Here is a 16117-nt window from a genome sequence, read left to right as displayed (position 1 = left end):
GCTTATACAGAAACCTGATTAGTATTCTTCATACACCATCCATCCCACTGGATCTTGTTGCAGAGCTGCTGACAGGATGTGTTCCTGTGATAGGGTAGGTCTAAAGTGACTTTTTATCAGATAGTTTTTATTTTATGTGGATTTGAAAAATGCTTCCCCCCCCTTAAATATGAGTGTTAGGGCATAAACCATAAATTATCCTTCAACAAAAGGCTTTTTCTTTCTGTAGGCATATAAAAAAGGACATTTCAGAATAGACTCCTTGAGCATCAATTGTACAAAGCATATTTAGACAAAATAGGATATTTTCAGATTCTAAAACAAGTGATGGTGGCATTTTAATAGATGGTATTCTTCACTGTGAGTCAATGTTAATTAAATTAATGTTCTTGCATAATTATCCATGATGTTGAAATTGCATTTTTTGGCAGAAGAGTTTAATCAAGGTATTAATTACTTGTGATTAAAAATAGTCTCTTGATTATGTTTTCAAGAGGAAGATGGATAGCTCCATTGTTCTACCTAAATTCCAGCTCTGCTAATTGCATTGTGCTTATCTAAATTACGCCAGCTGTTTATTCACATGAATGCGTAGATTGACTGGACTGTTAGTGACTAATATGTTCCATCTTCCATATTTTCAGGTCTCGTCAAATTGATATCTAAATGCTGAAGTATGTTTTTGGGACCAGTCCATCTTGTTCTGTTGTCCAGAAAATGGCACTTAGCTTCCTCCCTGCAGGGAGTATTTCTACAGTTAACAAGAGATAAAACAAGGTAGGAGTTATTCCTCCATTGCACACATTAAATACAAACAGTTATGCAAGGTAATCAAGGTAATGTGCAGCAGTGAAAGAAAACAAAACCCACTCTTAACCTAGAAAATTAGTCTAAGGAAAAAAAATTGACAAAAAGTTATGAAAACTGTAAAATATAAAAGTTAATGGGTATCCAGAGTAAAACTATACCTGTAAATTTAATTCCTGCCCCTAAGCAACTGCTTTTAGTTCTTTTATACATTTGGTGTGAAAAGTGAGAAGTAAAGCACCAGAAGTCAGGAAAGTAAGCAAATTTCGGTCAAGTTTTAGGCTACTGGTTACTGGGAAGGTTGTTTGCATTTTCCAGTGTTCAGTGTTCCAGCACACATAGTACAAGTGGTGCATGTTTTCTCATCCCATGACTTGTTTTCAGCCAAGTGGTCACATCTTTTCAGCTAGGTTTGTTGAATAAGATTTTTCTAGCAGTTTCCTTTTGTATGTATAGGTTGGGATTTAACTCTCACTTCCTAAATTTTTAAAGCATATTTTTCCTATTTCAATCTATAACTTTAGTATTACTTTATATGTATACTTGTACAAAAAAAAAATTAAATAATTTTTAAAGCTAAGTAAAAAAGTGATCATGCTCACTACAACTATTATATCAGTAGGAGAGAAATATTAGATTGATGGATTCTGCCACCTTCATATCCCTTCTGTGACTCTGTCTCATAATGAGAATCTTTGAATAGATAGCCTATACTAGCTAGACTGCTTGTATGAAATTGTCTTCTTCAAAAATAACAGCTAAATGGTTTAAGGCTACTGCTGGGTCACCTTTGTGAAAAGTTTCAGTATTAAGGATATTTTGTACAGACTTTTCCACACTTCTCTGTGGACCCTAGAGGAAATACTAAAGTAAAACTGCAGAAGCTTCTGAGGAATACACTTCAAATTCACGACATCACCCAGGGGAAATATCTAGCTGTGTGCATCTTTGAAAAAAAAAAATCCACTTTCTTCTGTTTATTCATGGTGCATGTAGATGATTTTCCAATAACTGAACACAAACCAAAAATTGTACTGGTACTGATAATATGTGAGTACACTCTCTTAAATCCCTAAAGCTTTCTAGAAAACTTTTAAGCCCTAAATAATTATAAGTAGAAATGAGGCTGATGTGGCTTCCAGGGATTATTTTATGAAATAATTAACTAAAAAAAAAAATGTTCATTTCCTGGAAAACATGTCCTTGTTTTTATTAAGTATAACATTAACCTAGTCAACAGGATAAAAATGAAAACAGATCAGGTGCAACACTCTGCAATATAATTTTATTCAATGTGAGCTAATTTGATTTTTCAAGAAAAATATACCCTGTTGTTGCTAAATAATTTTTCAGTTTTTGTTTTCTTTTGTATCAAATCTTATCTGGCTTTGGGTTCCTTTTAATAATTGCTAAACGTGACAAACAATTTATGAAAGAATCATACATGCACGCACGCACACGCACTGTCAACACTATAAGTGCCCAAGCCAAATTCAATTTAATTGAATTTTTTTTTAGCACCTGCCTATCAACTGTTTCTTTTTGCAAGCCCTGATGTTTCTTTCTGTTGTGTTCCATGAGGAAAAAACAAAGCCACATAGCAGTTTCTTTCTGTGCATCTCACTGCATTATCTTTGTGAAGCTCTGGCAAACAGAAGAAATTTCATCTCAATTTTTCTAACATTCCTTGAGAGTCATATCCAAAACAGAAACCCTTTTATGAGTGATGATGCTGCAAAAATATCAGTAAGAGATGTTTAATTCTCTAAAAGAAGAAAATCTCTTCAAACTGGAGAGATTGCAGCACCAATTTTTGCCATTCTCCAAATCTTCAGACAACTTAATGCTTTAAAATGTTATCAAAATTTTAAGTAATTTGAAAATCCAGTCTCTTTTTCAGAAGCTTGGTGTTTTTCAGCTGTAACTCGGTGTGTGTGTCTGCAGGGCTTTTTGATCAAAGAAATGGAAGGACCTGGATAAACAATTTGAAAAAGGAGCAGAAAAAAAAAGTCACAGGATAAGGTCATTTTCACTGCATTTCAGTGTTCTGCTGATTCTGGACTGAGGATTAATCTCTTTCTTCTAACTGGTGAGCTACTGTTTGATGATAGTTCATCCCTAAAGCATTGGTTTAACACAGATGACTGAATTTAAGTGTGTTTAAATAATAATCCTCTCTTGCCCCTTGGCCCACTGCTGGCCCTCACAAATGGCAAACCCACAGATTCTGGTTCCTACTTCCCAAAGTCCATTTTGTCCAGGTAGTAAGTTAAGGTACTTGGAAATAGCACAGTTTTACACTACTAGATTCAAAGTAGAAACAACTATGTTGCAAATTGCTTGCTTTTTAATGGCTTGTTATTTTAAATTTGTATATATATGTGTGTATATATATTAGATAGTCTGTATTTAGGAAAAAAGTGCCATTAGTTTGCAATGGGGAAAGAAACATAAAAGGAAAAAAGGATCTGGACAGTGATAAATGGGCTCTTTGTTAACTGATCCCATATGAAAGAAAAATTTGAAATCATTTGGTTAAAGACATGTCTGTATAGACATAATTACTGTTTCTGACAGAGTTTTTTAAGGTCTATTTTCTTAGCTAAAACATCAGTAGAACAGGTCCTAAGACTTTTTTCCCAGTGAACCCAAATTGAAAAACAACACCGGGATTCATGTTATATCATGTTATTGAGACTGGATGTGACACTTAATGTGTCATGGTCTAGTAAGCACGGCCGTGTTGGATCACGGGTTGGACTTGATGATCTCAGAGGTCCTTTCCAACTTGGCTGATTCTATGATAAATCATGAAATTCAATTTTGTCTATATTCCCATTTTAGTAAAACAACCTGCTGTTTCTCTGGAACTATTCCTTTTCATCAACAACCACACTTAGCTTTTTCTGCATGCACTTACCACTACCAAAACCACACCACTATGTGTGGTAGTCTGCGACAGAGATGACAGAGATATATTTTAAAGGTGTGGACACATGGCTAAGAGTTATTGAATTAGAGCTGCTGAACAAATAAAGGGTCTTTATTTGTCCACTTGTCCACTTTTAGCATGCCTCAACTGAGGCTGAGCTAATGCACTTTATCTCACAGACAGGGCAGGACAAAAGCAGGTGTAACCACTCAGCTGTGTCAGCTCAGCTGTTAGCATGCAAATAGTTGATCAGGGTAAGATGGCAACATTCAATCATGAATTCATAAACTGAGTTATAGAAATCTGGAAGAAAAACTGCTTTTATGAAGGAAAATAAACACAAAATAATAACTTAAAAGTCTTAAATCTCAAATAGATTTTCCTGACATACAGATTAATGGAAGGATTGCTCATTCATGGGCTAATCAGATAAATGTAGCCTTTTTCACACTCTACTCCATCCACATTCACACCTTTTTTTAAATCTAAATGGAGAGGTAATGTGCACCTTTCAGAAGTATTGCTTATCTTACCTCTGGCTTCCACAAGGAGTTGTATTTACTAAACACTTTGAGAATAATAATAACCTTTGCAACAATGTTTGAGGTTCTGTTGTGAAGATCAAGTTCTAAAAATGAAACCCTGCAGTAAACCCCTCACTTTCTGAGGTCTCCTTTTTAGGTCTTAACTTGTTACTCAGCAAGCTTATTTTACTTAAGTGTAGCCAGGTGCTACAGCATATTACAATGTAAATATTTTGATGGAATAAATACAAATCAAATGTGAAAGCATAGCTGGCACCTTTGAGTATAAAACATTATGTTGCTGTTAAACTGGCCATAGATACTGGAATAAAACATGTTTGACAGTGAAAAAAGTCCTTAGGCAATGTAGCTAGCACCATGTCAAAGGGAGAATGAAACTGTCTTTCTGTTACATATGGTTATTGATCACCGAGGCAAAATGTCTGTAAACAAAATACATTGAGTGTGTCAGCCTCTCCTGCCCTATCTTTTACAAGCAGCACACTGACATCTCTTAAAAGCATGTAGTTTGGCACTTGAAAGCTATGTAAGACTTCAAAGGAATGTTGCACTGGAAAAGAGTCTTGGGAAACAATATTAGAAAAAATATGGAAAAAATCAAAAGGCCCATTTTCAAGAGCAGTAGGATGTATACTGCATAGTTTTGATGTTTGAGCTGTTTTGTTACATTTTGAATTAAGATAGGATGGTATGTTGGCTTGAACAAAGAAATAACTTTTGAATTTAAACCTGGCTAAACAGTACAACTTCGCTGTCTCTAGAATATAGTGAATATCTAATTGCTTCCTTGGTGCCTGGCTATAAAATATCACACTTTTAAAAATCATTTAATCATCATTTTATTGGATTTCTTGCTGTGGTTCTGTAGGGTGTTGTAGTCAGGACTAGTCATAAGTACATATCCAGTTTGCATGTGAATATGGTACATAAAAAGAGTGAATTAATACTTATTGAGAGAGGGAATAGCTAGACAAGGAGAAAAGGGGTGGTGGGGAGGCAAGCAGGCAGAGAGCCTGAGCAAGACAGAGACTTCAGGAGGCCAGAACCATCAGGATTCCAAATCAGAAGAACTTACTGGGGCCAGCAATGGACCTTCTCTCCTGAAGTGGATAAAATAAAAGGAAACAAATGCCCTGGAAGGCAAATTCAATTTCCTAAACTGAGGATGTGGCTTTAAGATGTTTATTTTAAAATATTCAATTTTTAACAGGCCTCTGAAAGTCACACAGAGTTAAACCATGTTTCATCATTAGACATACCACTGGAAATTTTGTGGTTAATTAACACGTGATATTACCAGAGAAAAAGTTTTAGAGGTATTTTTTTACCCTAAGCAAGCCAGAAATGTTGATGTAAGGTATCTTTTATATTTTTTTGCCACATACTTTTAAAAATTATTGTTATTAAACATGTTAATTAAATGTGTGTTATTAAAAAATAATTTAAAGCACATTTGTATTGCATCTTCTTTGAGTAAATAAAAATCACAAAGTAGTTCTAAAGATAAATGATAAAAGTTAAATGTTTTCTATTTCCTAGTTTTATTATATTCACATTTACTTAAAAATATTTCAGTTTCCTATAGCTCATTAGCTACTGTTTCATCCATACTTTTCAAACTATAAACCAGTCTGTTTTCCATCTTGTTCATGAACATAATTGTAAGTAAAGCTTACAGGTTAAACTAATCATTTAAGAAAGAAAGAAGTTTAAGTAGCTCTTAAATAACTGTTGCCAAATATTCTTCTTCTGAAATATCTTTTCAACTCTTTTAATCATACATATTAATCATTCAGTCATATTCACCAAAATTACACAAGTTAAAAATTTTCACGTAATACTTCTTACCTCCTTTGTTAGTTCCCCTTCTCTTGTATTATATAAAGAATACGCAAAGCTTCTGGCTAATTTTCTGCTCTTTTTTCAGACAGATTGTGTATTGAAATCAATGCAAGGTTTTCTCAGTCAAGGAATTAATTACAAGGCTGAACATATGGCTTAAATGGGCTCGGATCTCAGTTGCTACAAAATGGTGTTTTCAAACAACTGAGTTTGATTTGCTCCAAAACCTTGCTTTTGGCTTTTTTTTTTTTTTAAATTAGGATCATCAAGAAAATCTCAAATTCAATTAATTTGATCTGGCAATTATATGATATATTTGTACTTGCATAGGTAGCTTTTCCAGTTGTAACACTCTAGCAAATTGAGAAATAACTACAAGTTGATGTCTGTACCCTGTACTGACCCAGGAGAAAGTTTGAAATATAATTACTCTGTATCAGCATACAAATGGTCATAACAAGCACTAAGAGGCATTTTTTGTTAGTCAGCTAATGAGGAATTTAGTGGGCAGGAAAAAACAGAAATTAAATAATACTAATTTAATCTTATTACTTTTTTACCTTCTGGATAAAGCTGAGGATATAGACATGGTAGCATTGAATAAAACTACAGAATAAATTTCTATTTATTCTGTACTAATTTCTGTAAATAAATCCAGATTTAGAGATCAGGATCTGCAATATGACAGTTGGAACTAAGCATGTATGTAACAGGTTACATTAGATTAAAAGGCTGATTTTGTATTTCATCTCAACAGCAGTACTTGTATCTTTGTTAGCATCGATTTTTGTTGGTTGAAGGGAAAGGAGTCATGCAGAAAACTAGGCAAATGTAGCTTATTTAAAATAAATTATTCTCAGGTAATGCAAAGACAACAAATCAAGACAATCAAGGACATGGAAAGATGATTTACCAAAGGCTGATCATATCTGACAAAACTGGTAAATTTTTTGTAATTCATTTTCTAAGCAAAGGAATTGTCATAAATTTACCAGTAAGGATTTCATTTGAAGACATTTAGTTAAACTGGACTTCAGAAGAAATTTATAGAAGAGGATGAGCAAGGCAATGGGGAGAAGGCATTGAAAAAGAAGCAGCCTGCATGCATACACTAATTTGGAAAGCTTTGCAAAGGTTGGTCTTGGATTAAAAATGCCACAAAAAGTAGAAAGATGACAATCAAATAAAGATAAAAGGCATAATCAAATGCAATTCCATAAAGATGAACTGGATAACCTAGTGGACAGGGATAATTTAACAGTCCATAAAATTAAATGCATGATCATGCATGTAAAGCATATGTGTGTTTTAGTTTATGGAAGGTTTGCTGTGTGCTATCAACATGATGCAGCTCTGAAAACAGGTAGCAGACATTACAAGGAGAGGCATTTCTACTAGAGAGGGTAGTGCAAGATACTGGGTTCAGCTCAGAGAAGAATGTGTGCAGTTCTGCTCCCCCATGTTCTAGAAGAAATTCAGATTCTTGTAAGTATAACGAAAGGCTATTGGCTGAATATTAATTTGCAGAGCTAATCTTATGAGACAAGGCTAGAACAGCTTTTCTTAATCATGGTACTGAATGAAAGTTTAGAAAATATTTTTTCTCTCTATAATAAGCTAATAAACACTAGGGAGTGAAAAGTGACTATTTCAGCTGAAAACCAGTGTTTTGCATGTGAACAAAGATAAACAAAATGGCCATGTATAAATCTAGGATGGAAATTAGTAGAAAGGTTTTTAACCATTTGAATGAGGCTTGAACCAATCTACTACAGTGTAACGGTGGGAGCAAAAAATGCCTAAATGATTTTAAGGGGAAGTTTGAAGATACGTTAGAAGGACTATTGTGTGATTTACTTGAAGAGAAAGAATGTATGTTTGATATGCTGGGTGGCTCCTTCAGGTTCTTGTTATCAACATCTACTAGCAGTTTAGTGTTTCTGGAGTTGTGTTTCTGCAGCCAAAATGGTTACCAAATTGCTTATGGCTTCAGTAACCAAACACTGGCTTTCCAGGCAATAAATGACAGCATGTTTTCCTGAAGATGACAGGAAGCCAGCATTTTTTGCAGGGTATCTAGGTTACAATAGAAACTCAGCAAGAAAACTGCTTACCTTACATGGTACCTTCTTTGCAAATAACCAGCTTTTAGGTTAGAGAAATATTTGCATCTTGTAGTGTCTGTCAAATTGCACCTTGATAGTTTTATGTTCATCTTTTAATGAACACTTCTTCAAAGTCAAGGTTTTGCTTGGGAAAGAATATTAAAATAGCACATAAACTGTATATATACATACAGATTATAGATTTCATTTTTGTGCTTTGCTTGAGCAGCATAGTTTTCAAGTGCAAACAATAAGTTTCTGCATATGCAATACTAGGGAGGTTATCAAATACAAATTTGTGACTTTTTTTTCTTATCCCCACACCCAGTAAAAGATGTAACTTCTGCAGAGATTTCTTTGCTAAACTGACCTACATTATAATATTTGAGAGGATTAGGGGATTTTTAATGATACAAATTATCCAAAAGAGATGTATGCATAAAGTAATGCCTTTTGGGTCAAAGGAAGTTTTACCCAGCATAATGAAATTCTGTTTATCTTTCAGAGTAGAATATTTACGTTACATGACAAGTCTCACTGACTATCAGTTATAGAATTTAGTTGACCTCTTTGGGGGAATCTGTAACAAACAAGTCAAAAGACTTTTAAATTCCTCCTTTATCTTTACCTTTTTGAGTACAACACCAAGGGAACAGTTCTTTAGTGATGCTACCATTTATTTAATAAATATTTCAAGGTTTCATATCAGCTATTCTAGCTGATTCCACAGAATGACTTTCATAGTTGTCAAAAGAAGTCTGTACTTTTTCTCTCATGAAGAACTGTGCCGCAACACTTCAACACTCAACATTAAGTCAGAATTCAACTATTTGAGTGTGAGACATTTATTGTATCTGTCCCTCTTCACTCCAGGCTCAAACAAACTGAAACAATCAATCAATCAAATAAAACAAAAAAAGGAAAAAAATTAACAAGACATTAGTGGCAGTAATATTTAGTTTATACACTACAATCAGATTGAAATTACTGTAATAATTTTTTTAAAAGTATAATTAACTGTACTAAAACAAATACTCGAAATAAAAAGAAAGGTATTGACAGATTAATGGTTAATGCTAATGTTATGAGTTCTCTAATCAGAATACAGCTACTGTGGACCCCATCAAATCACTTAATTACCTTTCCAGGATCAAGGGTCTTCAAAATCCATTTGTTACAAACACATTGTGGTGTCATAAGCACACTTATTTTTTTAATTATATTTATGCTATTCTGTGTACATGGATGTTATGGATATTAATTGTCTTAGAAGAGTGTGATTAGTGGGGTGAGATGTGAAAACAAGATACATTTCCCTGTTTGTGCTAAAATTAAAAGCATATTGAATTCACTAAATTTCAGTAGATGACATATAAATCAGTATTTTCTGACAAAATAATATAGGGTGAGTCTTCCAACAGAACTGATTTCATGGTCTTGATGAATCATAAATTTCCCCCTGAAAATGTGTGATATTAATTAGACATCCATCAATAATTCATTATGGTGTTGTCAGAAGGCTATAAAGAGGGCAAAAAGCAAAGCCCAATGTCACCTAACAGAATAATACGTTAGCAAAAATGAGAAAATAAATTTCCAGTATATACTAAGTTACAAGCAGCATGCATCTCTCTATGCTGACTTGCTTTTATTGACAAAAGAGCACAGAAACAACTAGAAAGATATTATGTTGTTAGAGTTTAAATTCCCCTAAGATATCTAGCACTATGGACCAAGGTTTGAACAAGGGTGCCATCTGATCACATGAACTAGCTAATCTTCTCTAAATGCACATGTACACTGAAGGCGTAGTCGGGGAACGTATTAGACCACCAGGGAAAGCCTCCCTAGAAACTTTTGCTAAATAATTTGGTTTTAATTTATTGTAAGCAATCCAGGCTCTGTGGCTCTTTGAATTGCTTAGTTTTAACTATGCTGAAATGACCTTTTGCATGTGGAGGATACTGGAACACAAAAAATTTGGAGAGTTGCCTTAGAATTGTTTGGAAAACTTTCTTGTTGGTCTTCATCTGTTCTGTGTTATTATCACTGTGAGTTTTTTGTTTCTCCCCAGTTTAGCCTTTCTTAAAAAAGGAAAGTCTATATGTTCTTAATGCCAGTTGAATTAAGTAAGGATGTCTGAGCCCAGATGTGAAAACCTAAGGAAAGAAAGAATTGATAGTTCCCCAAAGAAAATAGGAATTATAGCTGTTTTCTTTTCTACAAGATACTTTCTCTTAGGTCCAGGTTTGGAAGAACACTTGAACCTGAGAGAAGGCATTATTTCAAAGAAAGAAATAGTTCTAATTTACTTCAGTGGGAATACTCCTGTGCTAAGGAATCACATGGATTTAAATATCTTACTGGATCAGACTTTTAGGTTTTGTAATTTTCACTGGCTGGATGGGGACTTGCTATTGGCTCACTGTTTTTACTACCCTGACAATAAAATTTGAAACCTCCCTGAATAGACTGAGATGGGAAGTTCCAGACTAAAAATGGAAATGTGTGAGGTTCAGTTATTGTTCATGCATTTTCCTCACACTCACAGCTTAAGTCTAGCAAGTAGATATGCAGGCATCTTCCCCAGACACACTTTTCATTGTGTATAAGCATTTATATGGATGTTCCCAAGTCATCATGATTTTAAATCTATAAACTAAGAATGAAAATTTTCTACTGAAAGAAAAAGCATCTGGTAACTCTGGATGTATTTTTGAGATGTGGTATATTTTGAACGGTGTAGTAACTTTCTTAGTATAGATTCCATTAGACACTCCTTTCAGTGGTAACGTTTGCTGCATTTCCTCTGTTATTTCTCAGACATAAACCAAAACTATATATGAACACACTACTGAGGATCAATTGAGCATTTTTTGTTACCTTTGCATGTATTCCAGGTTGAACTAGAACACGTTAGCTTAAACCACTTTCCTTGAGGTTCTTTTGACATCTTTGACATTGTGTTGGGACTGTAGAGTTAGCCATTGTTGTCCAGTTGAAGCAGAGTAAATCTGAAAGCTGTAATAATACAATCATGTACAAGAACTCTTTAAAATAGAAGTTTGGTACTCTTCATAATGAAATTTATGGGTTTTGAAGTTCAAGCAGGATATGAAGGGACAACAGTACTTTGTTTTTTGTCAGAAAATGATAGCTTGAGTGGGGCAGAAAACTTATTCTTATCTGAAAAGCATAAATGGGCTCTTTTGGTAAGATTTTTGATGGCAGGGGGTCCTTTTTGTTTCTCATTTAAACCAGCCCTGCATGTTAGACTAAGTTCCTTAATGTAGCTGATGTTAGGAGACATCATCTGCTGGCTCTGCTTTGAGCAGAGTGGTTTAACAGCACAATCTCCAGAGGTCCCTTCCAACCTCAACAGTTCCCTGAATGAATGAGTCAAAACTTAGAGTCACCTTGAAGTTGGGAGTATTGGTGATCTTCAGGTACTGATTTCTCCTGTTTAGAAGACTAAAGGCTGCCTTTGCTGTATGATGAGGACTAAAAGGATTTTTTTGTACACTGTATTTTCTCTTACTGGTTTTATTTAATGCAGCATGAGTTCACTGATGGACAGCAGGGAAGATGCTGCCCTGGCAGCCAGGAGGGCCAACTGTGTCCTGGGGGGCATCAGGCAAAACATTGCCAGCTAGTCGAAGGATATGATTGTCCCACTCTGCTCTGCACTGGTGTGGCCTCACCTTGAATATTGTGGCAGTTTCGGGCAGCGCAATATAAGAAAGATACTAAGGTATTGGAGAGTGTCCAAAGGAGGGCAGCGAAGATGGTGAAGGGCCTTGAGGGGAAGCTGTAAGAGGTCACTTGTTCTGTTCAGCCTGGAGAAGAGGAGACTGAGGGGAGACCTCATTGCAGTCTACAACTTCCTTGTGAGGGGAAGAGGAGGGGCAGGCACTGATCTCTTCTTTGTAGTGACCAGTGGACATAAGGACATAAGGGGATGGCCTGAAGTTGCTTCAGGGGAGGTTTAGGTTAGATATTAAAAAAAGAAGCATTTGGATGATAGGCACATGATGAGACTGTTGGAGATGGTTCTGTGCAGAGCTAAGTGTTGGACTCAGTGATCCTTGTGAGTCCCTTCCAACTCAGCATACTCTGTGATTCTGTGATTCTGTGATCTGACTCTGCCAGTAGCAAAACACAGCCATATGCTAACAATCTCAACATCCAGGTCGACATATAGCCATGGCAAATAGTAGCTGAATAGTACATAATTCATCCCATTCAGGCTAAAGAACCAGATTTAATAGAGTAGTTAGATTTTATAAGCATTTGAAATAGTAGTTGGTTAGTAAAAACCAATAAAACAGAGGTTTTATAGTAATAGAATATATGTGTATCTATTACATAGCTAATCATGTCTGAATTTGTTTTTAACAATCAGTTAGTATTTACTGATTGTAGTGTTCAATAACTGTCTAGCTAAATTAATAACTGGAAAACTTAATTTTAGGTGTCAGTGTTTCTCATTCAAAGTGCCTCTCATTCAACAGCCTAGCAGAATCAAGAAAAATGAAAAAAAGTCCAATATATATAAGATGTATATTGTAAAAAAAAAAAAAAAAAGAATGCTGCTGAAGCACATTTATTGAATGAAATTGTTTGGTTTCATTCTAGTGATCATTCTCAGTGAGACAACCAAAAATATTTCTTACCATTTAAGCAGGAGCTACAACTCACAGGCTGACGGTTCATTGCATTTGTTTCTACATGTATTGAAAAGAGAGAAATGGCATTGTAAGGAATGACTGGATAATGTATTCAAACAAAGCATCATGACTACAGTATCCTTTCCTAGCAGTTTCCTTTTCCATAAACTTTATGATATTTGAATAGTGGGCAGGTCTTATTTGATTGATAGCCCATGTGCCTTCCCATATGGAGGCCTGGCCATGTGAGTTCTGACCTGGAGACCTGGCCTCTCCCCCAGAGAGACAACGTTAGTTGATCTGACACAATAATTAATGTAGTAAGGTACCAATCTAGTCCCTCATATCCAGACAGCTAGTGAAAGTTGGTGACAGAAACTGAGTTAATGAGCACCTCTGTGGATACCTCTTAAAAGCACCTCTATTCTTCAAGGAGTTAAGGAAAAACGTATATCCTCCAGAGGATAACCATGATTCTTGTAATGTGGAAATATCATCTTATTTATCTACTCTTGCCCTAAGTTACTGTATTTTTACTTTTCCTTAAAAAGTTACCAGAATTCTAGGGAAGATCTAGATCAAATATGCTTGTTATTCTTTTCCAGCACCCACCCACATTTGAGTTACAGTTCAGTTTACACCTAAAGTATTAAGGGATACAAGAATGAGATTTTTTGAATTTTAAAGAACAAGTCCCTATTTAGAATTAAATCATGTCCATAACCCTAGGAAAAAAAAAATACTTGCAAAATTAGGAATTGAAGATACTGAAAGTTGAAGCTGAATTGTGTTATGAATAAGAGATGGTTTCATCTTTATTGCTGTCTGACATACTGAGAAATGCCACATAGAAGCCCCTAGTATCTGTTATTTATAGAGTTTATATACATTCATTTTAAGATTTGTTTCTGTATCACTCTACTTTTTGAGGGCGGGCACATCTTTTGACATTTTTATTTGTCTGAGATAATATTTAAGTATATATTTACAGTTTGAACAGGACTCTGAATCATCTTAGTATTAATTCTAAGAAAGAGTAGGACCAGAAGCTCTTAACCAATACTTTTACACTTACAAAAAAAAGGTGATATTGGGATAGATCTACTCTGAAGATAAGTGTTCCCAAGTTGAGCTACTTTGATCATTGATTCTCTTTAGGCAGGAGACTGAATTTGCTGTAGTAACTGATACATTGATTGTGGCATCATTCACTGATGTAATGGATCTGAGAATAAAAAGTCCTCTGAATTTTAAAATTTACCATTTAGCCATTATTATAGCTAAAAAAGAAGTGATGTATTTGAAGCAAGCAACTACTCTTGCTCATTGTAAGGCCAAATTATTACTGTGTTTTTGATTTTAAGAACACGTGATTAAAAAAATAATCTTGAAATAGCCCAGACCATTTTTTGAAACAATATATTCCTGATATATGTACCCAGGCTATACTAAATGAATTGTTAACAACTGGAATTTTACACCATTAAAACATGTAAAGGAAAAAAACCCACTTGTATGAAAATAAAACAGACTTTCATATAGAAAGTAACTCAAAGGTATAGTTTAACTGATTTAATAAATTAGATTATTTTAGCTTATTGCTTTCCCACAAATGAATGCATAGAACAATTCTTTGCCATGTATCAGCAAAGAATTATTAGATGCAATGGTATCCTCTACAATGGCATCTTAAGCCAGTAAGGACTTTTGTGTCATCTAATTACCTAACGACAAAATATAACTCCCTAACCAAATCATTTGGAACTTCTCAACGTTGAATTTTCTAGACACCTTCTTTTTGGTTGTGTTGAAGTTATCACTCATGTGCCTAGAAATATTTTAGTTTTCTTGGCACAAATGGTGTTCTGAGATCTGAAAAAGACTAAAAGAGCAAGTGTACTCTTTTGTTCACATTTCTGGGGAAGTGCAATCCAGGAGACATTCAGGAAGTTCGTGGAACACAAGCTCTTCACTGCTTTCTCTTGGAGCAATAGCAGTTGGTGCTGCTGTTACTAGGTAAGAGTCTGGTGTTTAGGGACATAAATCAGAACATAAATCATGACACCTGGCTAGTTCTGTCCATTTATCCCACCTTGTTCTACCATCAGGGAGACCATCCTAGCAACTAGATTTCAGTGTGTTCTCTGGTGATAATATTCTTCGCCTTTTCCAGTAAAGTGTGTATCTTTTTGGGAAGGAGATACAGTGGAAAATGAGCCATGCCTGGTTCTGCAGTTGCAGCAAGGGGTATCAGCTGAGGAAAGGAGCTTCATATTTAGGTTTTTCTTCCTTTTCTTTTTACAAATACAAGAGCCAGAAATTAGGGTATGAGAACAGGTTTCCGAGTTGATTTGTAAGAAATACAAGTTGTGTACATAAGTCAGTGAAATGGGTTTAGTGTGTGGAACTTTCACAGGCCCCATACATATACAGTTCAGTATACAGTGGAGATCATAAATGATCTGCAATAACTCTTTTCAGTTCTTCATTATCTCTTACTGCCTCTGACACCAATTCCAATGATAAACTTCAACAAGCTCCTCATTTGATTTCTTTATAAAATGTAATAATTTTCTCTTAGAATTTCACATTGAAAGAACCTTTTAGCTTGATTCAGCAGAGCATTTCTTCAGTTCTCTAAAAGAAAGTAGTTGCACTGACTATTCTCTTTCTTCACCTGAACATATTAAATGTTAATTTATTTTTTTATTTATAACCGTTTGGAACAATTGTAAGTCTATCCCATAGTTAAACAGTTATATGGTATTTATATCAGAAATATTTTCATAAATTGTCATGTGCCTAAGTTAAGTACATTAACAAAAATAATGTACTTTAGAGTACTCAGTCTAATACATTTATCAAAACTAAATCAGACCATGCTGTTTAATTTAAATTATGCAGAGATTTTCCTCTCCACTGTTCAGATACAGACCTGTAGTTCATCAGATTTTTTTTTTCCAATTTACTTTCTACCCTCCATAGTTAACATAATCCTTTTATTTTCAACTGTGCTTTTTAACAGCATGTGAATACTTATGTCAGAAAATACGGTTGAATTAATGCATACACACATATTTCCTTAAAAGTAAAATATTTCTTCACTTGTTGCTAATCAAATTGTTCTAGATAGTTCTTGCCAGTATTGATTGTTATGTCAACATTTTCCCAGAACTTAGCTGATTTTAATATTTGAGCACTGTTTATTTTCTCTTGTAA

The 16117-nt window shown here is 34.6% G+C and overlaps 1 long non-coding RNA gene across 2 annotated transcripts in view; it reads left to right on the top strand.

The window, feature by feature from the left end:
- Positions 1-650: 650 nt before the first annotated feature.
- The window catches only part of LOC135415286 (uncharacterized), a 69317-nt gene continuing 53850 nt past the window's right edge, over positions 651-16117 (top strand). For both annotated transcript variants that reach the window (XR_010431054.1, XR_010431053.1), the window contains exons 1-2: positions 651-777; positions 2752-2896. This is a non-coding gene — a long non-coding RNA (uncharacterized LOC135415286). The remainder of the gene's footprint in view (positions 778-2751; positions 2897-16117) is intronic.

This window comes from Pseudopipra pipra, chromosome 5 (assembly GCF_036250125.1).
Source record: "Pseudopipra pipra isolate bDixPip1 chromosome 5, bDixPip1.hap1, whole genome shotgun sequence".
NCBI classification, from domain to species: Eukaryota; Metazoa; Chordata; class Aves; order Passeriformes; family Pipridae; genus Pseudopipra; species Pseudopipra pipra.
The sequence above is the reverse complement of the archived record's forward strand: the minus strand, read 5'-3'. Positions and strand labels throughout refer to the sequence as shown.